Raw genomic sequence first — 23631 nt, 5'->3', positions numbered from 1 at the left:
ACAGTAACATAGAATATGATGGTGCCTTAGAAACAATACTAGTACAACAAGCACATACTGGTAGGCTGATTGACATCTAGAGTAATTAACCATAGTGTGTTTCCATGTGGTAAGGGAAATAGGGTGTGGTATTGAAGATCTATGATGTCTGGGTTAACAGTCATTAGGTCGACACCATATGGTCATCATGCATTAGATCGACATTGACAAAAGGTCAACCTATGAAAGGTTGACACAGGAATGCTTCGACAGGTACGAAAGGTTGACATGAAAAAGAATTTGTGTTTTCACCGTCAGAGGACAGGGAACCCCAAATAGTGTACCGCGTCCCCTTGCATGGCGAGTGAAGGCCAAATAGTGTACCGGATCCCCTTGCATGGCGAGTGAAGGCCAAATAGTGTACCGCATCCCCTTGCATGGCGAGTGAAGGCCAAGTAATGTACCGCATCCCCTTGCATGGCGAGTGAAGGCCAAATAGTGTACCGCATCCCCTTGCATGGCGAGTGAAGGCCAAATAGTGTACCGCATCCCCTTGCATGGCGAGTGAAGGCCAAATAGTGTACCGCATCCCCTTGAATGGCGAGTGAAGGCAAGGTGCCTCCCTCCACTACTGCTGCACTCAGCACAGGTTACTATTCCCAATCATAGTCCACGTGGATAGTAAATTATGACACGGGTATAAAAATGCAAAAAAATAACCTCTTAACAAGTTGTGTTGACAATTGCCATGTCGGCCATTTGAACCTATCAACCTTTTATACCTGTCGACCTTTTCCAGTGTCGACCTTTTGTCCATGTCAATCTAATGCATGTCAACCTATTGACTGCCGACCTTGACATTGTCTGTCTGTACATTAGAACCCAGGAAAATAAGGGGTCAAGGGGTCTATTCATTATAGAGAGAATTTTTTCTTTTTCTTTTTTCTTTCCTTTTTTTAGTGAATCTGCAGCTGGAAGCCCAAATCTAAGCTCCCAGTGCAGTGTGCATGTGCGATCTGGCAAAGCTTGGTTATGCATGCATAGAGAGGACCAGGACTGACCCGCAGTGCGGCGAGTCTCCTCTTAGCACAGGATCGCTTGGTGGGGGGGAGGGGCCTAAGCATCGCTCTGGGGAACTTTTATTGGTGAATTGTGGTGATAGAATTTCTAAGGATGCAATAAGCAGTGATAGAACATTTACTATGGCCACAAGTTATGAATAGACTGTAAGCTCCCCTGGGGCTAGGGCCAATGTGAGTGATTAAATGTTTTCTGTAAAGTATATGTTGGTGCTATATATACAACTGTTAATGATTATAAAATGTAGCACAAATATTAGTACTATTACACATACGCTATCTCAGAGTGATAAAGGATATAGCTGGAGCTTCTGTAACATGTTTGTATGGTGAGTGAGTAAACACCAAATTCCAACTTTAAAGAGACCTGCAGGAATTCCAGCAACTGTGACACTGCCCATATCCTACCATAGCGGGGACAGCATATGGTCCATTCATGAAGTGACATTATTCCCTGGGACACCTTTATCCCACGCATCCACCCTGCAGTGTGGAAGCATGGATGTGTAGAATGTGTTTTCCTTGCAAGGAAATGTAATTTAAGAATGAATGAGTCACTTTCGTGTATTTGCAGTTTAAGCATGTGCAACACATTAGAATCTGGCAGGCTCTCACTATGATTACAGTCTCTGAGAAATGTACTTTGTCTCTTTTCTGTTTTGTATCTTCTACCCACTCACTCCCCACTCTTAATATAACAAGCAGAGGACCTGCCTGTCACGCTACTACTTCCCACTCAAGGGAGGGCTGTTACCAGCCCACATTAGTGACATTGAGAACGTGGTCAATGTGCATTCATGTCATCAGCCTGACTCCCCACCCCCTCATGCATGAAACTGAAGCTAAACACACAGAAACTCACTGTAACTAGTGTCTTCACCGCTCAGCAGAGATGGGGGGGGGGGGGGGGGGGCAGAATAAGGCATCCCCCATCTAATATGGTAATACGGTTCTTAGGATTTTTCTCCAGGTTACAGTGCTGAAGCTATAAATTGTGTATCAGCATGACTTAAAAGTATCATGTCAATTTACATTATTAATATTTACAGTCTCCTGGTAGACGAGCCTGTTTTTTATTCATAAAATGGTTATTTAATTCAATATCTGAAATGCATTTTAACTCTTGGCCTGCTAGAATAAAGGAACAACACAGCAGCAGGAAGGTTAAATGTGTTAGTTATGTATAACCTGCAGCAGGTATAATAGAACATTTGCTCCCCAGGTGATATGGAACTACAATTCCCAGAATGTCTTATGGCATTCAGAGACTTGTAATGCACCAGCAATGTAAGAGCCGTAGGTTAGTTAAATATGTCCTACATTCTACTGCCATGTAACTTGGGAACTTGTGTATGTTGTAACCATGTCTTGGGTGTACATGTGCCATAGTGACATTCCTAGACACTTCAGTAGTAACATATAGACATTTCCACATAATAACATTCCTGACGTTATTGGGACAGCAGTTTGCAGGTGTCTGCAAGATGTGACAGTTATAGCTTCATGATTCTTTAAGGCATCTGACAGAATTAGGCATGTAAACACAGAAAGGTAGCCAAGTAGCCAGGCATTGCCCTGTAACTCGCCTGGATTTACATTGCAACAAGCCAAGAGATGCTTTGCAACTAGTCACTAGGTACATACATTGTAGTCAGACAGGCGATACACTGTAACTAGCAAACAGCCAGACTCACCTCTTATCGCCTGTCTCCTAATACATACAGCTTCTGGTATAGGAATATATCCCCTTGTGAATTGGATTGCCTTGTATTACCCATCCTGCGATCCTTTCTCTGGATCCCATTCCATGGCTTCCTCTTACTGCCTCGGCTTCTGGGAAGTGATGTGTTGTGGAAGCTGCACTTGTTGGAAGCCTCACATCCCAGGGTCCAGGCAGAAAACAAGTCGTGCTGAGCTCAGCCCAGGGGTTGGATAGTCCTATGGCTGGGGGAGAACAGAGCTGTGCTGGAAAGGAGATTGGTTTGTCTTCTAACTTCTGAAAGTTCCGCTTGTTTTTGTTGTAGGGGGAAGGGAGAGAGTGGCAGCAGCAGCCTCAGCCAGCAGAGATCTCTCTCTCCCTCTCAGCCTGTGTGTCTCTCTCTTTCTCTCCCCCTGTGGGCCCCTTGCCGAGTGTTTTTATTGATTGCAATCACTGAAGGCTAGCTGGCTCTCTAAAGAAACACTGTGCAATGTGTTCTTTCCTGGCTTTCATTAAACAGAGCCAGTGCGCTCTGTGGTCACTCTGACTGGCACCCTGCCTATGCTCTGTTACTCCTCTCACCAGAAAGCGGAGGTGGGGGGGGGGGGGGGTCTCTTATTTCCTTACAGTGGGTTTGCAGAGGTGAAGCAGAGGAGGGGCCCTGAATGAGCCACAGCCTTCCACAAAATAATTAGGATGCCTACAGATTCCCTATGAGTGGTGGCCTTGTGGCCGTACTGGTCACTGGTGCACAATGAACACTGAACCTCTATGTGAAACATGCAACAGGCATTGCCAGTGATTCCTGCTCTCTAGTAAAATCCAGAATGACCCCTTCACGTCAGCACTGTTTATCATTAACTGCCCTGAATTCACACATATGTTTGGTATTATAATATAAAAAATATAAAAAAAGCTTATAATATTGTGACCACAATTAATCCCAAACATGAGTTTGCAGTTTTATTTTATTTTAATGGTGCCTTAAATATAGGGGAGAATAGTAATGTGACCATGTAGCTGGTACGGGGCACACAGCTGGTACACTGCATCATATAATGCGTCTCGGACCTGCCACGGTCTAGTCTCATGTTCAGTGACCGGGTGAAGAACCCATCCTGGAAGCTTTTCTGTGACCTGTTTGAGTGATGCTGAGATACAGTTGATGCTGGAACTATTCCTGCTGGTCTGTTGCTTGGCCCATGTACTGCAATCTCTCCCCTCGCTGTACCTCTCAATCAGAGAGACATATGGGATTTCACTTTATTTCCAGAAATGTTTGATTCCCATTAGCCACACTTCGGTAAAACAAATGTAGGTCACTTGGCCAGTCGGATAAGTGGACGCCTGTTTAAGTTTTGTTTTATTATTAAAATAACAATTTTCTGGGTTTCCAGTCATACGCAATCTAATATATCCGTAATAGTAATTTATGTTTTGTTATTCATTTGTCTCTAGTGTTTAACATAAAATATAACATAATGTAAATGCTAGAATGTAATCTTATCCTGCGTACTTTGGACAAGGTTTTTCAACCTGTGTCTCAGGTTGCCTGTCATTCTCTAATGGGATCCAGTCAGGATCCGGCAGTCAGAATACCGATGCTGGAATCCCGGCATGGATCGCAATGCCGGGACCCCGAATGAAGGTATGTCGGGGCCCCGAATAAAGGTATGCCGGGGTCCCGAATGAAGGTATGCCGGAACCCCGAATGAAGGTATGCCGGGGCCCCGAATGAAGGTATGCCGGGGCTCCGAATGAAGGTATGCCGGGGCCCCGAATGAAGATATGCCGGGACCCCGAATGAAGGTATGCCGGGACCCCGAATGAAGGTATGCCGGGACTGAGGAAGACTTATGCTGGCCATAAATTAGGATGACCAGCATCCAATCCAATTCCTCATAAGATTTCCTTTAAATTTCCCTGGGAGACCCTAGCATGCGATTTAGAGTTTTATGTGCATACGATGAAGCATGTAATCTACTGTATCAATAGATTGTGTGCCTCACAAAAAGAACGTGATTACCTGGAAGGAAATGCCACTCAGACATGATGCTGATTGTATACGATGCATTGTATGTGCATAAAACAAGGTACGATGCGCATACGATTATGACGCATTGTATGGGCTGCACATGCGATCTGAGGATGTGACATTCGACCCACGGGGCCACACATTGCATCGTAATCATACCTAAAATGCGTACGATGTGCACACAATGCATCATATGATGGGGAGGCTTTGGTCACTCTCTGCTCTGCAAAGCAGCGAGTGATTTCTGAATAGATGGCATCTATTCAGTGCTTGCAGGGGGCTGCCCAGCTGCTCCGGGAGCGCTGGGCATGCCCCCAAAATGCTGCTCCACAGGTCAGTGCAGCTTAGCTCCGACCACTCAGGATGAGACCCCACCTACTTTACCTGAGGCCACGTCCCTTTCTGTGTCGTGTGCGGCTACGCCTTGTGAGCGTCCTGACCCCCAATATATAAAGGTTGGGAGGTATGTAAACACTCTTATTAGTGGATAACTCCAGCAATCCCATCAGTCAGCATGCTGACAGCCATTTACTTTCTGGCTGCAGGCTGGGAGGCAGGCAGAGAATGCTACCCTCTGGTTGGTGGATAGCTTCTGCCAATTTATTTGAATATATTAATAAACTTTTTCTTGTGTTGTTTCAATTACCATAATCATTATTGGAAAATTAATAGCTGCTACTGTATTAGTGAATGTAAAATGGGCAACTGCGATTGTACAGTATTTTGGTTACTCCTTATATGTGTAATCGTTAGAGAGAAACATATCAATAATTTATCAATTAACAAATGATCAAACATCAGCATAATAGTGATAATGTTACACTAAATTCAGTTGAGGTATTTTATGTTACTAATGCTGATGTATGGAACACACCTGTCTGGTTTGTTTACCCCCAGGCGCAACATGGGGGTTCACTTATTCAGTGACTTTAATGTCCCCGCAGCACCCCCACAGTGACCCCAGCCACTGCCATGTAATTGGCTGCAGCTGTCTGTTACCTATGAGGCTGCCAGTTGCAGTTCTTTCAGGTCAGTGATGACTGGGCGCGTGGTATCGGGCTATGATGTGACAGCACAGTGCTACACTCCTAGGCTGGCCAAGGCAGATGAAACAGTCCTCTCCAAACACACCTTCAATCCTTCCACCGGCCAAGCAGCGTCCGAGATATGGGGGAAGGTGGTCACTTATGGCACCCACTGACCACCTGCCTCCCCTATCTCTTGTATTATGTCTAGGCTACAGTACTAAGAGCATTGCCATTCAGCCTGGCTAGGAGGCTATACCGAGCTTTGCCCAGCAGAGTGATTAGCTTCTGATGTGACCCTGGAGAAGAGATTGTATTAGTTCAACTTACGTCTGAGATTCATATATCTATGAAGCCCTTTTAAAAGGTTAGAGGGCCGAACAATGCGGCCTCCGCTTTCCTGTCACTCACCTAGTAAGTGCCCCTCCTGGAACCTTCGGGCTTGCCTCATGCAGACATCTTTCTTCTTGCAGCAATGGTGAAAAGCCGGGGAGCAGAGTGGCCAATCACAAGCCGCAATCAAGAGAATATAGTTTTGGGATTGGTCCTCCTGCTCCTCCTCCTTAATTAGTTTAATTCATTTTTATCTCTATTACAGAACTGGATGGGCACCCAAATGTCTGCTTGTGGCAATCCCCAAGGGCACCTTCAGTACAATGTGTGTTGTAGTGGGTAGCTCAGCTCTAAGACTGGTGACACTGTGCAGCTCACAAGCTGAGCCTTTGAACATTTGTGTTTTTTTTCTGGTGTTAAAAAAAGGAACCCTGTGCTGCAACTCTTTCCCATGGTACAAGAATCTCTGTTGCTGAAGTCCATGTCTTTGTTTTAAAAGTTATTGCTGTGAAACTTTCAAAGGTAATCGGGCCAGCATGACATGAATTACTGCATTGGATAAGCTTAGTTAAACATACTTTGTTTTTGGAAACACTGGTGCTTTATAAAAATAAAAAATATAATGAGATAAGGAGATTCCCAGATTGTAGAAGATGAAGCCAAGTGTATGTCATCAATAGCCAGTAACTTGCAAGCTTAGAGACACTGCAATGCCAATATCTAAGGTTCCAACTCTCATGTTCAAACATAAAAGCGCACTCTCACACAGACAGCTCTCCCAGTGTCTCTCTGCACACTTTCCTATCCGCTCATGCATGCAATGTTTGAAAGGGACCCTATCCTAGACCTACAGACATGATGTGCAGGAACCCGTTTGAGGTTTTCTGCCTCACTTGTTCCAAGAAATAAAATACAGAATATAAGATTTTTTCCCAGTGAGATGCTTTATTTATTCATAAATCTGTCTGCTTAGTAAGATTATTACAGAAATGCTTACATAGGTGGTAATTATACTGCAGCATTACTTGAATACAGTTAGTGACAAAGAATGCGAGTTGCCGTTCCAACGTCATCTAAGCGCTGGCAACGGCATCCAAACTCGCCTCCCTTCTGGACCGATCTCACACTGGACTTTGCTGTTTTTTACACAACCCTATGTGGCTATGAACAAAAATCAGCAAGTCCGGCGGTACCGTAAGTGCGGCCAATCATTATTAATTAATATAACTGCACTTACTCGTTGGGCGACAACTTCATTCTAATTGAATTGACCCCTATTTGTGTTGTATGTAATGTATGTACTAATAATTGATTCTAATGCCAGGTACATACTAAACGATATGTGTTCCCGGCGATCTCGCTAGAGACGGAACTTGGTGGGTGCCGATATCAGCAAGTGCTAACACACTTGCCGATGTCGGCAGCGATGGAGCAGTGGCAGGGGGAGGAGCTGCATTTGGCAGCATCACATCCCTAGCAATAGCCCCAGATCGAGCTACATGTACAGCCGACTGGGGATGTCGCTAGTGGGTGTGGTATGGAAGGTAGATGGTAACTAGGTCGACAGTGTCTAGGTCGACCACTATTGGTCGACAGTAACTAAGTTGACAGGGTCTTTAGGTCGACAGGTTAAAAGGTCTAGAAACCCTGTCTGCCTAGTTACTGTCGACCTAGATAGTGTCGACCTAGAGACCGGATGCCGTCGCTAGTGATCCGTGGGAGCGCACATCCCTAACGATCTAGTGCATACAAACTTGACGATAAAACAAATTTGTCGTAATGATTGGTTGTTATCAGCAAATTTGTTTGAAATGTCATCTAGTGTGTACTCGACTTAAGCATATCTCTGTATTCTGAAGTTATTGTTTGCTACCCGCTAAAGCCAATCTTTTAGAGTTTTCAAGATGATGCAGCCTAGGTGCAAAATGTAATAGAGTGTGAGTTTTCGGCGAGATTAAACATGCAACGAGTTTTCTGCAAGTTTGCATAGTAACTCGTCGGACATAATAGGCTGTGATTAAGAAGCTGCCACTATTAAATTACCACGACTTCCAGCGTGTTTGCAAAAGCTAAACATGGGCAGAAACCATTATATATTGCATATTTAGCTGAGAGAGCTTTGGGAAGGATATAGATGAAAGGGGGACAGAGGAGGGGAATATTAAGAGGCTCAGTTGCTGAAGAGCAGTCAAAAAACAACAATTAATTCTGTTGTGGGACTTAAAATCTATATTTCTCATACGTCCTAGAGGATGCTGGGGTCACATTAAGAACCATGGGGTATAGACTGGATCCGCAGGAGACATGGGCACTTTAAGACTTTCAAATGGTGTGACCTGGCTCCTCCCTCTATGCCCCTCCTCCAGACCTCAGTTTAGAATTGTGCCCAGTGAGACTGGATGCACTACAGGGGAGCTCTACTGAGTTTCTCTGAAAAGACTTATGTTAGGTTTTTATTTTCAGGAAGGCTGCTGGCAACAGTCTCCCTGCTTCGTGGGACTTAGGGGAGAGAAGTATGACCTACTTCTAGTGAGTTCAAGGGCTCTGCTTCTGGCTGACAGGACACCATTAGCTCCTGAGGGTGCTGATCGCTGGGTACGCCTAGATGCTCACTCCCGTAGCCTGCCGTCACCCCCTTACAGAACCAGAAGTCAGAAGACAGGTGAGTAGCAGAAGAAAAGAAGACTTCTCTTCAGTGACGGCATTCTGAGGTACCGCGCAGCAAGTGGAACGCTGCGCGCCATTCTCCCATACAAACACAGACACTGCAGGGTGCAGGGCGGGGGCCGCGCCCTGGGCAGCATACTATCCTCACAAAAGGCTGGCAAAAGCGGACATGAGTGCCTGGGCACTGTCCTTTACCCCGCCAGCGTAATTAATTATTTCCAGGCGGGACTGAAGCGCGCCATTACGGCGGCGGGCTTCTTCCTCACCAGCACACTGCTTGGCGCCATATTATCTCCTCAGAGAGACGCTGGTCCCTCCTTCACTGCTGACAGGATCAGGGTGCAAAACAGCGGGGGGGGGGGGGGGGGGCTGCAGCGATCTGGGTGCTTATTATTTGTATATATGAAGCGCTACAAGTCTGTCACTATAAAGTTATTATTCCGTGACTGTGTATTTTTGGTGCTGGGTTGTGAGCTGACAAATCTTCTGTGTTCCTATAACAGATTTACTGTGGGTCTGTCCCCCATAGGCCGGGTGTCTGGGGGTAATTGGTACATGTGTGTCATCATATAGGTGGCTGAGTATTTTTCCCAAGAGGAAACTATATTAGGAACGCAGACATGTGATGGGGTGACCCTGTCGGCACCACCAATAACTGACTTGGTGAAAATTTTAATAATATTGTGATTCATATCAAAGTAAGGTTGGATAACTCTGTGTCCCAGACAAAGACGTAGAGAAAATCTATGGAGGATGGGATGTTCATGACTATACTTCCTTTCCCTCAGGGCCCTCGGGGTCGCAAAAATGTTATTTGCCCGGTTACTACACACTGATACTGACACGGATACCGATTCCTATGTCGACCATAATGTTTCCTGATTAGGGGGGTAATTCCAAGTTGATCGCAGCAGGAATTTTGTTAGCAGTTGGGCAAAACCATGTGCACTGCAGGGGAGGCAGATATAACATGTGCCGTGCACATGGTTTTGCCCAACTGCTAACAAAATTCCTGCTGCGATCAACTTGGAATTACCCCCTAGATCCAATATTGGCAAAGAGCATTCAGTACATGATTATAAATATTAAGGACGTATTAACGTCACTGTGGACCCTGCTGTTCCTGCAAAAGGGGTCTGTATGTGTATATATGTGTGTGTGTGTGTATATATATATATATATATATATATATATATTTCTTTGACGTCCTAGTGGATGCTGGGAACTCCGTAAGGACCATGGGGAATAGCGGCTCCGCAGGAGACTGGGCACAAAAGTAAAGCTTTAGGACTACCTGGTGTGCACTGGCTCCTCCCCCTATGACCCTCCTCCAAGCCTCAGTTAGATTTTTGTGCCCGGCCGAGAAGGGTGCACACTAGGGGCTCTCCTGAGCTTCTTAGTGAAAGTTTAGTTTTAGGTTTTTTATTTTCAGGCTCACTGCATCGAGGGACTAAGGGGAGAAGAAGCGAACCTGCCTGCTTGCAGCCAGCTTGGGCTTCTTAGGCTACTGGACACCATTAGCTCCAGAGGGACCGAACACAGGCCCAGCCTCGGAGCTCGGTCCCAGAGCCGCGCCGCCGGCACCCTTACAGAGCCAGAAGCAAGAAGAGGTCCGGAAAAATCGGCGGCAGAAGACATCAGTCTTCAACAAGGTAGCGCACAGCACTGCAGCTGTGCGCCATTGTTACTCAGGCACACTTCACACTTCGGTCACTGAGGGTGCAGGGCGCTAGGGGGGGGCGCCCTGAGCAGCAATGTAAACACCTTGGCTGGCAAAAATACACCACATATAACCCCCAGGGCTATATGGATGTATTTTAACCCCTGCCAGAACTCACCAAAAAGCGTGAGAAAAGGCCGCCGAGAAGGGGGCAGAGCCTATCTCCTCAGCACACGGGCGCCATTTTCCATCACAGCTCCGCTGGAAGGACGTCTCCCTGACTCTCCCCTGCAGTCCTGCACTACAGAAAAGGGTAAAAAAGAGAGGGGGGCACTAATTTGGCGCAGTTTTAATATTAACAGCAGCTATAAAGGGAAAAGCACATTTTTATAGTGGTATTCCTGTCTATATATAGCGCTCTGGTGTGTGCTGGCATACTCTCCCTCTGTCTCCCCAAAGGGCTTGTGGGGTCCTGTACTCTATCAGAGCATTCCCTGTGTGTGTGCGGTGTGTCGGTATGATTGTGTCGACATGTTTGAGGAGGAAAATGAGATGGAGGCGGAGCAATTGCCTATTATAGAGTTGTCACCCCCTAGGGAGTCGACACCTGAGTGGATGAGCTTATGGAAGGAATTGCGTGACAGTGTCAGCTCTTTACGAAAGACAGTTGACGACATGAGACAGCCGGCTACTCAGCTTGTGCCTGTCCAGGGGTCTCAAACGCCATCAGGGGCTTTAAAACGCCCGTTACCTCAAATCACAGACACGGATACTGACTCCAGTGTCGATGATGAGGAGACAAACGTGACTTCCAGTAGGGCCACACGTTACATGATTGAAGCAATGAAAAATGTATTGCATATCTCTGATAATACAAGTACCACTAAAAAGGGTATTATGTTTGGTGAGAAAAAACTGCCTGTAGTTTTTCCTGTATCCGAGGAATTAAATGAAGTGTGTGATGAGGCGTGGGTTTCCCCCGATAAAAAACTGATAATTCCTAAAAGGTTATTGGCATCGTACCCTTTCCCGCCAGAGGATAGGGCACGTTGGGAAACACCCCCTAGGGTGGATAAAGCGCTCACACGCTTGTCTAAACAGGTAGCACTACCCTCTCCTGATACGGCCGCCCTAAAGGAACCTGCCGATAGAAAGCTGGAGAATATCCTAAAATGTATATCCACTCACACGGGTGTTATACTGCGACCAGCAATCGCCTCAGCCTGGATGTGCAGTACGGGCGTGACGTGGTCGGATTCCCTGACTGAAAATATTGATACCCTGGATAGGGACAGTATATTACTGACTATAGAGCATTTGAAGGATGCATTTCTATATATGCGTGATGCACAGAGGGATATTTGCCGACTGGCATCAAGAGTTAGCGCGCTGTCCATTTCTGCAAGAAGAGGTTTATGGACGCGGCAGTAGTCAGGTGATGCGGATTCTAAAAGGCACATGGAAGTATTGCCTTATAAGGGGGAGGAGTTATTTGGGGTAGGTCTATCAGACCTGGTAGCCACGGCAACTGCTGGAAAATCCACATTTTTACCCCAGGTAGCTTCTCAACCTAAGAAGACGCCGTATTATCAGGCGCAGTCCTTTCGGCCCCATAAGGGCAAGCGGGTAAAAGGCGCCTCATTTCTGCCCCGTGGCAGAGGGAGAGGAAAAAGGCTGCAGCAAACAGCCAGTTCCCAGGAACAAAAGCCCTCTCCCGCCTCCGCAAAGTCCTCAGCATGACGCTGGGGCTTTACAAGCGGACTCAGGCACGGTGGGGGCCCGTCTCAAGAAGTTCAGTGCGCAGTGGGCCCACTCGCAAGTGGACCCCTGGATCCTTCAGGTGGTATCTCAGGGGTACAAATTGGAATTCGAGACGTCTCCCCCTCGCCGTTTTCTAAAGTCTGCTTTACCGACGTCTCCCTCAGACAGGGAGGCAGTATTGGAAGCCATTCACAAGCTGTATTCCCAGCAGGTGATAATCAAGGTACCCCTCCTACAACAGGGAAAGGGGTACTATTCCACACTATTTGTGGTACCGAAGCCGGACGGCTCGGTGAGACCAATTTTAAATCTAAAATCCTTGAACACTTACATACAAAGGTTCAAATTCAAGATGGAGTCACTCAGAGCAGTGATTGCAAACCTGGAAGAAGGGGACTATATGGTGTCTCTGGACATCAAAGATGCTTACCTACATGTCCCAATCTACCCTTCTCACCAAGGGTACCTCAGGTTTGTGGTACAGAACTGTCACTATCCGTTTCAGACGCTGCCGTTTGGATTGTCCACGGCACCCCGGGTCTTTACCAAGGTAATGGCCGAAATGATGATACTCCTTCGAAGAAAGGGAGTTTTAGTTATCCCTTACTTGGACGATCTCCTGATAAGGGCAAGATCCAGGGAACAGTTGGAAGTCGGGGTAGCACTATCTCAGATAGTGCTGCGCCAGCACGGTTGGATTCTCAATATTCCAAAATCGCAGCTGATCCCGACGACACGACTTCTATTCCTAGGGATGATCCTGGACACAGTCCAGAAAAAGGTGTTTCTCCCGGAGGAGAAAGCCAGGGAGTTATCCGAACTAGTCAGAAATCTCCTAAAACCAGGCCAAGTCTCAGTGCATCAATGCACAAGGGTCCTGGGAAAGATGGTGGCTTCTTACGAAGCAATCCCATTCGGCAGATTCCACGCAAGAACCTTCCAGTGGGATCTGCTAGACAAATGGTCCGGGTCGCATCTTCAGATGCATCAGCGGATAATCTTGTCACCAAGGACAAGGGTGTCTCTCCTGTGGTGGTTGCAGAGTGCTCATCTTCTAGAGGGCCGCAGATTCGGCATTCAGGACTGGGTCCTGGTGACCACGGATGCCAGCCTGAGAGGCTGGGGAGCAGTCACACAGGGAAGAAATTTCCAGGGCTTGTGGTCAAGCCTGGAGACATCACTTCACATAAATATCCTGGAGCTAAGGGCCATTTACAATGCTCTAAGCCTAGCAAGACCTCTGCTTCAAGGTCAGCCGGTGCTGATCCAGTCAGACAACATCACGGCAGTCGCCCACGTAAACAGACAGGGCGGCACAAGAAGCAGGAGGGCAATGGCAGAAGCTGCAAGGATTCTTCGCGGGGCGGAAAATCATGTGATAGCACTGTCAGCAGTGTTCATTCCGGGAGTGGACAACTGGGAAGCAGACTTCCTCAGCAGACACGACCTCCACCCGGGAGAGTGGGGACTCCACCCAGAAGTCTTCCACATGATTGTGAACCGTTGGGAAAAACCAAAGGTGGACAGGATGGCGTCCCGCCTCAACAAAAAACTAGACAGGTATTGCGCCAGGTCAAGGGACCCTCAGGCAATAGCTGTGGACGCTCTGGTAACACCGTGGGTGTACCAGTCAGTGTATGTGTTCCCTCCTCTGCCTCTCATACCCAAGGTGCTGAGAATCATAAGAAGGAGAGGAGTAAGGACTATACTCGTGGCTCCGGATTGGCCAAGAAGGACTTGGTACCCGGAACTTCAAGAGATGCTCACAGAGGACCCGTGGCCTCTACCTCTAAGAAGGGACCTGCTCCAGCAGGGACCCTGTCTGTTCCAAGACTTACCGCGGCTGCGTTTGACGGCATGGCGGTTGAACGCCGGATCCTGAAGGAAAAAGGCATTCCGTATGAAGTCATCCCTACCCTGATCAAAGCCAGGAAGGATGTAACTGTACAGCATTATCACCGTATTTGGCGTAAATATGTTGCGTGGTGCGAGGCCAGGAAGGCCCCTACAGAGGAATTTCAACTGGGTCGTTTCCTGCATTTCCTGCAAACAGGACTGTCTATGGGCCTAAAATTAGGGTCCATTAAGGTTCAAATTTCGGCCCTGTCGATTTTTTTCCAGAAAGAACTGGCTTCAGTTCCTGAAGTTCAGACGTTTGTCAAGGGGGTACTGCATATACAGCCTCCTTTTGTGCCTCCAGTGGCACCTTGGGATCTCAATGTAGTTTTGGGGTTCCTAAAATCACATTGGTTTGAACCACTCACCACTGTGGACTTAAAATATCTCACATGGAAAGTGGTAATGCTGTTGGCCCTGGCTTCAGCCAGGCGCGTCTCAGAATTGGCGGCTTTATCCTATAAAAGCCCTTACCTAATTTTTCATACGGACAGGGCAGAATTGAGGACTCGTCCTCAATTTCTCCCTAAGGTGGTTTCAGCGTTTCACTTGAACCAGCCTATTGTGGTACCTGCGGCTACTAGGGACTTGGAGGACTCCAAGTTGCTGGACGTAGTCAGGGCCCTGAAAATATATGTTTCCAGGACAACTGGAGTCAGAAAATCTGACTCGCTGTTTATCCTGTATGCACCCAACAAGCTGGGTGCTCCTGCTTCTAAGCAGACTATTGCTCGTTGGATTTGTAGTACAATTCAGCTTGCACATTCTGTGGCAGGCCTGCCACAGCCAAAATCTGTAAAAGCCCATTCCACAAGGAAGGTGGGCTCATCTTGGGCGGCTGCCCGAGGGGTCTCGGCTTTACAACTTTGCCGAGCAGCTACTTGGTCAGGGGCAAACACGTTTGCTAAATTCTACAAATTTGATACCCTGGCTGATGAGGACCTGGAGTTCTCTCATTCGGTGCTGCAGAGTCATCCGCATTTTCCCGCCCGTTTGGGAGCTTTGGTATAATCCCCATGGTCCTTACGGAGTTCCCAGCATCCACTAGGACGTCAGAGAAAATAAGAATTTACTTACCGATAATTCTATTTCTCGTAGTCCGTAGTGGATGCTGGGCGCCCATCCCAAGTGCGGATTGTCTGCAATACTTGTACATAGTTATTGTTACAAAAATCGGGTTATTATTGTTGTGAGCCATCTTTTCAGAGGCTCCTCTGTTTATCATGCTGTTAACTGGGTTCAGATCACAGGTTGTACGGTGTGATTGGTGTGGCTGGTATGAGTCTTACCCGGGATTCAAAATCCTTCCTTATTGTGTACGCTCGTCCGGGCACAGTATCCTAACTGAGGCTTGGAGGAGGGTCATAGGGGGAGGAGCCAGTGCACACCAGGTAGTCCTAAAGCTTTACTTTTGTGCCCAGTCTCCTGCGGAGCCGCTATTCCCCATGGTCCTTACGGAGTTCCCAGCATCCACTACGGACTACGAGAAATAGAATTATCGGTAAGTAAATTCTTATTATATGTATGTATAGATTTAAATTAAAAGCTGAGGTAATATTCCTCCATCTCATGTGCTGAACGCTTGAGAAAGTCTGGATCAGCCCGGACAAGATGGTTTCAAATCCCCAATAGGATTCCGGTTGTTTATTCCTTCCCGCCACGGACAGAATAAAGTGAGAGTCACCCCCTGTTCTGCACAGGGCCCTGTCAAAGCCAGCGGATCGTATGCAGGAAGCTACATTATATTCTAATTATGTAACCTCGGGTACGTTACTTAGACCTACCTGTACAAGCACATGGGTGAGTACTAATATTCAAAAGAGAATGTTCGGATACCTTGTCATCCGATTTGGTTACACTGGAGAGAGATACTCCTTACGTTGGGTCATATCAAGCCAATTCCATAGCGGTCTCGGCTAGGAGGGCGTTGTGGATTTACCAATGAAATGCTGCGGCTGACTCCAAGAAGAAATGGAGTCTCTTCCCTATGATGAAGCCTGTTTTGGTGACGGCCTAGTTAATTTGATTTCGGCAGCTGCCGCAGGTAAGTCATCCATCTTGGCTTATGTTCCCTCACATCGGAGGAAGACGCATCATTATCGGATGCCGTCATTTCGGCCCAATAGATAAACGAGAAGCTTTGCAGGTAGGGGAAGGAGAAGAGAGAAGAGGTCCAAGCCTCTTCAGCATCAGAACTCATCCTCTGCTTCTGCCAAATCCACCACATGACGCTGGAGCTTTCTTGCGGGAGCCCGCACTGGTGGGGGCACGTCTAAAACTCTTCAGTCAGTCCTGGATTCGTCCGGACCTGGACCCGTGGGTTTGACAAATAGTGTCCGAAGGGTACAAACTGGTGTTTCAAGACTTTTCCCCTCACCGATTCTTCAAAGCGGCCTTACCAGTTCTCCTCCGGATAGGGAGGTAGTATGCGACGCTATACGAAAGTTGTGTCAGACTCAGGTCAGTGTCCTGGTTCCCCCGTCACAACAGGGAGAAGGCTTTTATTCAAGCCTCTTCGTGGTCCCGAAGCCGGACGGCTCGGTTAGGCCAATCCTAAATCTGAAATCCCTCAATTTCTACCTAAAGAAATTCAAATCCATGATGGAATCTCTCATGGCAGTGATCTCCAGTCTGGAGGAAGGAGATTTCATGGTGTCGGTAGACATAAAGGATGTCTTGTTCCCATTTCTTCCGCATCAAGCTTACATGAGATTTGCAATTTCGGATTGTCATTACCAATTTAAGACGGTGCCGTTTGGTTTGTCCGCGGTCCCGAGGGTATTCACCAGGGTGATGGCGGAGATCATGGTTCTCCTTCGCAAGCAAGGAGTCATTATTATCCCGTAATTGGACGATCTCCTGATAAAGGCGAGATCCAGGGACCAGTTGGTGCAAAACTTTGCACTCTCCTTGACAGTTCTTCAACAACATGGTTGGCTCCTGAACTTGCCAACATCACAGTTGGTCCCAACGTCGCGGTTGTCGTTTTTGGGAATGATAATGGACACAGAACTACAGAGGGTTTTTCTTCCAGTAAAAAAAAAAAAGGCTCTGGGGATTCCAGACTCTGGTCAAGCAAGTTCTGAAACCAGCAAGAGTGTCAATACATCAATGCATTCGGTTGCTGGGGAAGTTGGTTGCTGCCTACGAGGCCATTCAGTTGGTAGTTCCATGCCAGAGTGTTCCAGTGGGACCTGTTGGACAAGTGGTCTGGCTCCCACCTACACAAGCACCGGAAGATAATCCTGTCTTCCAAGACCAGAATCGCACTCCCGTGGTAGCTGCGCAACTGTCACTTTTTAGAGGGGCACAGGTTCGGGATCCAGGACTGGATCCTAGTGACCGCGGATGCAAGCCTACGAGGCTGGGGAGCAGTCACACAAGGGGGAGAACTTCCAAGGAAGATGGTCAAGTCAGGGAACTTGTCTCCACAAAAACGTTCTCGAGTTGAGGGCCATTTACAACGGCATTCTACAAGCGGAACATCTTCGAGATCTGCCGTAGTGATCCAGTAGGAATGTGTACCAGCAGTAGCGTACATAAACCGTCAGGGCGGTACGAAATTCTCAGCTGGGCGGAAAAGCATACAAGCGCTCTGTGAGCGATCTTCATTTCAGGAGTGGACAACTGGGAAGCAGTCTTCCTCAGCAGACACGATCTCCATCCAGGAGAGTGGGGCCTCCACCGAGAAGTCTTCGCAGAGGTGACAAGTCGTTGCTCAAGTAGACATGATGGCATCTCGTCTCAATAAGAAGCTTCAGAGATATTGTTCCAGGTCAAGGGACCCTCAAGCAATAGCAGTGGATGCACTAGTGACACCGTGGGTGTTTCAGTCGGTGTATGTATTCCATCCACTCTCCTCTCATACCTAAAATTCTAAAGATCATAAGAAGAACAAAGTTTCGAGCGGTTCTCATTGGAGATCCCTGGCCCCTTCCTCTGCACGAGGACCTGTTACAGCAGGGACTGTGCATGTAATAAGATTTACCGTGGCTCCGTTTGACGGCAGGGCGGATGAACGCAGAATCCTAGCCAGTAGGGATATTCCCAGTGAAGTAATTCCCACACTTATTCAAGCTAGAAATGGGGTAACGTCTAAAACATTGCCACCGTATTTGGAGAAAATATGTTTCTTGGTGTGAATTCAAGAAGGCTCCTACGGAGGAGTTTTCAGCTAGGACGTTTTCTCCAATTTCCACAAGCAGGTGTGGATGCGGGCCTGAAGTTGGGCTTAATTAAGGTACAGTTTTCAACCTTATCGGTTCTCTTGCAGACACAATTGCCTCCTTTCCAGACGTTCAGACTTTCGTGAAAGGCGTGTTGCTCATCCATCCTCCATTTGTGCCTCCAGTGGCACCATGGGATCTTCATGTAGTGTTGCAGTTCCTCCGATCACATTGGTTTGAACCTTTGCAGAAGGTGGAGTTGAAGTTCCTGACTTGGAAAATGGTCATCCAGTTGGCCTTGGCATCTGCAAGGTGGGTGTCTGGGTTGGCGGCCTTGTCTCACAAGCCCTTATTTGATCTTCCATGAAGATAGAGCAGACTTGTGGACACGTCAACAATTCCTGCGGAAGGTGGTTTCTTCCTTCCACATGAACCAACCTCTTGTGGTGCTTGTGGCTTCTGACCCCTTCGCCGAGTCAAAGTCTCTAAGTGTGGTCAGAGTTTTGAAAATTTATGTCGCCAGAACGGCTCAGATTAGGGAAACAGGCTCTGGTTGTCCTGTTTGCTCCCAACATGATTGGGTGTCCTGCTTCCAAGCAGACCGTTGCGCGCTGGATCTGTGGTACGATTCAGCATGCTCATTCCACGACAGGATTGCCGTTACCGAAATAGGTGAAGGCCCATTCTACTAGAATGGTGGGCTAGTCCTGGGCGGTTGCCAGGGGGGTCTCGGCTTTGCAACTTTGCCGAGCAGCTATTTAGCAAACACTTTTGCTAAGTTTTTCAAGTTTGATATCTTGGCTGATGTTGACCTCAAGTCTGGTCATTTGGTGCTGCAGTATCGTCCGCACTCTCCCGCCAGTTCTAGAGCTTTGGTATAACCCCATGGTTCTTAATGTGATCCCAGCATCCTCTAGGACGTATGAGAAAATAGGATTTTAATACCTACCGGTAAATCCTTTTCTCTTAGTCCGTAGAGGATGCTGGGCGCCCGTCCCAGTGCGTACTGTAACTGCAGTTAAAAATTCACAGGTTGTGTTACGGTTCTGGTCAGCATGTTGCTGCAATTGTTCATGCCGTTGGCTTGTGTTCTGTTGAATGCTACGTTCTGTGGCATGCTAGAGGTGTGAGCTGGTAAGATGCTCACCTTGGTTTAATAATAAATCCTTTCCTCGAAATGTCCGTCTCCCTGGGCACAGTTCCTTAAACTGAGGTCTGGAGGAGGGGCATAGAGGGAGGAGCCAGGTCACACCATTTGAAAGTCTTAAAGTGCCCATGTCTCCTGCGGATCCCGTCTATACCCCATGGTTCTTAATGTGACCCCAGCATCCTCTACGGACTAAGAGAAAAGGATTTACCGGTAGGTATTAAAATCCTATTTTTTTTTTATATTACATTTCCATTTTATTAAGAATTAAAGTGTATGCTGAGATTTTTTTTTCTTTAATTTGCTAACAACCATATAGAAAACACAGTTTATTTTTTAAAATGAACATAAAAATTGTGGTTGGCTTAAACGTGACCGCTGCGTAGCATGCATTACACTACATCTGCCAGATGACTTTAAAAAAAATGAATCCGTCTAACTTTTTTCAGACATTTCTCACAAATTTGATAATGATTTAGGAGAGTACTTTACATGAAGAATGGTTGTAGAACTAAATGTTGTAAATATGTTTAAAATAAGATTGTTCACATTAAAGCAGCAATTTAAAAAAAAATTGTGGTGGGGGGGGGTGTAATGGCTTGTAGACTGGTTTCTGTAGCCTTTGAATGTATTTAAATAGGTCAGTGATGTGAGTTTATAGGAGTCTAATGTCAGGTGTCCTCAATCTCGCCGTCCTGTGAGCAGTCTATTGTTTGGCGAGTTTATATATCGCTGCCTGTTACATTTGACGAGTAGTAAGTGTATCATTAGAAACATCTGGCGGGCAGGTTGTGTCGCTGCCTCTACTCACATCTATTACATACAGCAACTTCGATCTCACACCAGAAACTCACACCCTATTACATTTACCCCTAGAACTGCGTTCTCTGGAAGGTATTTGATAATAACTTGGCTAGCAGAGCAAAAAGTGTGCCAGCTCCCACTCATGTTAGCAAATGTAGAAAAAGGCATGTACAGTATCTGTGCAGAATAACCCATCTGGTTTTCTGCAGGACAGCTTGTAGAGAAAGGTGAATATAAGTATCATTAACTAGTTGGCGTTTGTTCATTAGAACAACGTATTTAACAGGATTATCCACCTTGATACACGCCCCCCCCCCCTTTAGTTTTACCCCAGTGTTGTGCATAGTACTCTGTAACCTTAGCCTTAGTGTCTGATAAATACCTTATACCAGCGCCTGTTACCAAGAGGAACTGAGACATTCCGCTACTGCTGCCAACTTGCGTACAGCCCCATTGTGTGTAATGGTAATTAGCAGCTAATGGCCAATACTGATCTATCAAACTGATTTGTAAAAGAGCACAGCCTTGGAAGCTTGTGAAATGTTTAGAGACAGTCAGAGAACAGGAATCATAGCTTGATGAAATAAATAGAAGTACCCAACAAGAGGTAATGTACACCTACTGACTGTCAGAATCCCAACAGATCCCAAAGGTAAGTACTGACCGTGGGGTAGGTTCGGGTTGGGCTGATGTGGGGGTAGGCGGTTAGTTAGGCTGTAGATGGTGAGGATGGAGATGGGGTAGGGTTAGGCTGCATAAGGTGAAGGTTAGGTTAAGGCTGCGGGTGGGTTAGGATTATGGGTAGGATAAAAATACTTACCGTGATCCATCAGGATTCTGACAGCCTGGATCCCGCTGTCGGTATTCTGAATGTCAGCAATGTCGGACTGGGGCATGAAGGGCCCACCTGGGAAATGCAGTGGTAGTAGAGGAGGGTGTGGGCCCTCAGACTGGCCGGGCTTACCAGTAGTTTCCCCTGTACCCGTGTGGGTCTGTTTGACCCTGCTGTCGAGATCCTGCATGCAACTCGTGTTTAATGTGCAGTGGGCACAGTACTGGTGTCTTACCAGGAGTCAGTGCTCTGGCAGTGGAGCTACTTATTTGCAAATTGATCCAAAGGCAGTACAAAGCCGGTACTGAGCATGTGACATGGGACGATTGTTCAGTATATACAGATGTTTGCGTAGTTGAGCGATTGTCTTCGTACTGCGCATGCGTCACAGTCACACTGTGCACGCGCAGCGATTGATTAGCGACTGTGGACAGAATGAGTATTTATTTCCACGGGTAGTGACCGTTTGTGGGAAGTAATTTTGTCTGAGTCTGCAACTGCAGATTCGTACACAGTTCTAAAGGCTCCAGGGGCTTTTTTGCCACTGACATTTTGAGCAGCCATATGGTTGCTGAGATGATCGATGATGCAACTAATGGTGCGTCTTTGTACACAAGCAATGGATCTTTGTGCACAAGGCAGCATTAGCATGTTCTCTCAGATCCGCTGCATGTCTGATCGCAGTAGAGACGCCATTTATGTCCACCTCTGAATTAGGTCATTTGCGCCTTGGTAAATCCATATTTCACTGCAGGTGGGGCAGATGTAACATGTGCAAAGAGAGTTGGATGTGAGGGGGACGTGTCCTAGCTTAAATCTAAATTGCAGTGTAAAAATAAAGCTTTTGTGGGCTACATGTAAAAGCAGCCAGTATTTACCTTGCATTCACACTATATAACTGTATTTATGCTGGTCATTCATTATACAATTATCTGGGTGGGCCCACCTAGTATGAACTGCTGAGCATGTCGATCCAATGCAGTATTTTGCAAGTCTGCCAGATCGTTGCAGTTTATGCACAGCTGCGGCTGACCAACAGACATTTCCCCTGTCCCTTCACATGGCAGGAATGGAGAAATGTCTCCTCCTCTTGAAGGAACCCAGATACAGGTATTATGGCTGTATCTCACAGTGTATGGCCACAATATCTGCTTTTGTTACTGGCTGGCAGATATAGGGGTATATGCAATTGCGGTCGAATTCACGAAAATGTTGAAAACCGGGACTTTTTCGCCAAAATTTTTTTTTCGACAATGCAATACAGTACTTTTCGTCAAAAAAACGGACTTTTCAAATTCGACTTTTTGAAATTCGACATTTGACAAATTCGACATTTCTGCAATGGTACAAATGCGGCTTTTCAACAAAAGTATATTCAATTGAAGAATGTAAATTCGACAACAGTGCTTTTTGTCAGTAAATTCATCATTTTCAATCCGCCTCACTTTGCTGGCGGAATGTAATAAAAAAATGTAAAAACATGGTTTTTTTTGTGGTTTTTTTATTGCTAATAGCATATCTATTTATATTAGAAGGGATTAGGTACTTGGTTTGTCTATTTAGGAGGCACAAGTATTATTTATATATTTTAGTAATTTTTATTTTATGGAATGGGTTAAAAAACCCCAAAAAAATTGCGTGGGGTCCCCCCTCCTAAGCATAACCAGCCTTGGGCTCTTTGAGCTGGTCCTGGTTGCCAAAATACGGGGGGGGGAAATGACAGGGGATCCCCCGTATTTTAACAACCAGCATCGGGGTCTGCGCCTGGTACTGGTGCAAAAAATACGGGGGACAAAAAGAGTAGGGGTCCCCCGTATTTTTTGTACCAGCACCGGGCTCCACTAGCTGGACAGATAATGCCACAGCCGGGGGACACTTTTATACCGCGGCCGTGGCATTAAATACCCAACTAGTCACCCCTGGCCGTGGTACCCTGGAGGAGTGGGGACCCCTTCAATCAAGCCCCCCCCCCCAGCCACCCAAGGGCCAGGGGTGAAGGCCGAGGCTGTCTTCCCCCCCATCCAAGGGCTGCGGATGAAGGGCTGATAGCCTTGAGTAAAATTAAAGAATATTGTTATTTGCAGAAGAACTTCAAGTCCCAGCAAGCCTCCCCGCAAGCTGGTACTTGGAGAACCACAAGTACCAGCATGCGGGGGGGAAACGGGCGCGCTGGCACCTGTAGTTCTACAGCAAAAAAATACCCAAATAAAAACAGGACACGCACACCTAGAAAGTACAACTTTATTACATACATGTCGACACTAGAGATGAGCGGGTTCGGTTTCTTTGAATCCGAACCCGCACGAACTTCACTTTTTTTTTCACGGGTCCGAGCGACTCGGATCTTCCCGCCTTGCTCGGTTAACCCGAGCGCGCCCGAACGTCATCATGACGCTGTCGGATTCTCGCGAGACTCGGATTCTATATAAGGAGCCGCGCGTCGCCGCCATTTTCACACGTGCATTGAGATTGATAGGGAGAGGACGTGGCTGGCGTCCTCTCCATTAGAATAGATTAGAAGAGAGAGAGAGAGAGATTGTGCAGACAG

The 23631-nt window shown here is 46.9% G+C and overlaps 2 protein-coding genes across 5 annotated transcripts in view; one reads left to right on the top strand and one right to left on the bottom strand.

The window, feature by feature from the left end:
- Positions 1 to 3324, bottom strand: part of GPR146 (G protein-coupled receptor 146) — a 64037-nt gene extending 60713 nt beyond the window's left edge. Inside the window, exon 1 of the mRNA XM_063934547.1 lies at positions 2753 to 3324. The gene's annotated coding sequence lies outside the window, so the exon portion shown is untranslated. The remainder of the gene's footprint in view (positions 1 to 2752) is intronic.
- The window catches only part of C7H7orf50 (chromosome 7 C7orf50 homolog), a 671077-nt gene that overhangs the window by 502641 nt on the left and 144805 nt on the right, over positions 1 to 23631 (top strand). The window lies entirely within an intron of this gene.

The sequence above is a fragment of the Pseudophryne corroboree genome, chromosome 7 (genome assembly GCF_028390025.1).
Source record: "Pseudophryne corroboree isolate aPseCor3 chromosome 7, aPseCor3.hap2, whole genome shotgun sequence".
Classification (NCBI taxonomy): domain Eukaryota; kingdom Metazoa; phylum Chordata; class Amphibia; order Anura; family Myobatrachidae; genus Pseudophryne; species Pseudophryne corroboree.
Note: the sequence above shows the minus strand (reverse complement) of the source record. Positions and strands in the feature narration are given on the sequence as shown.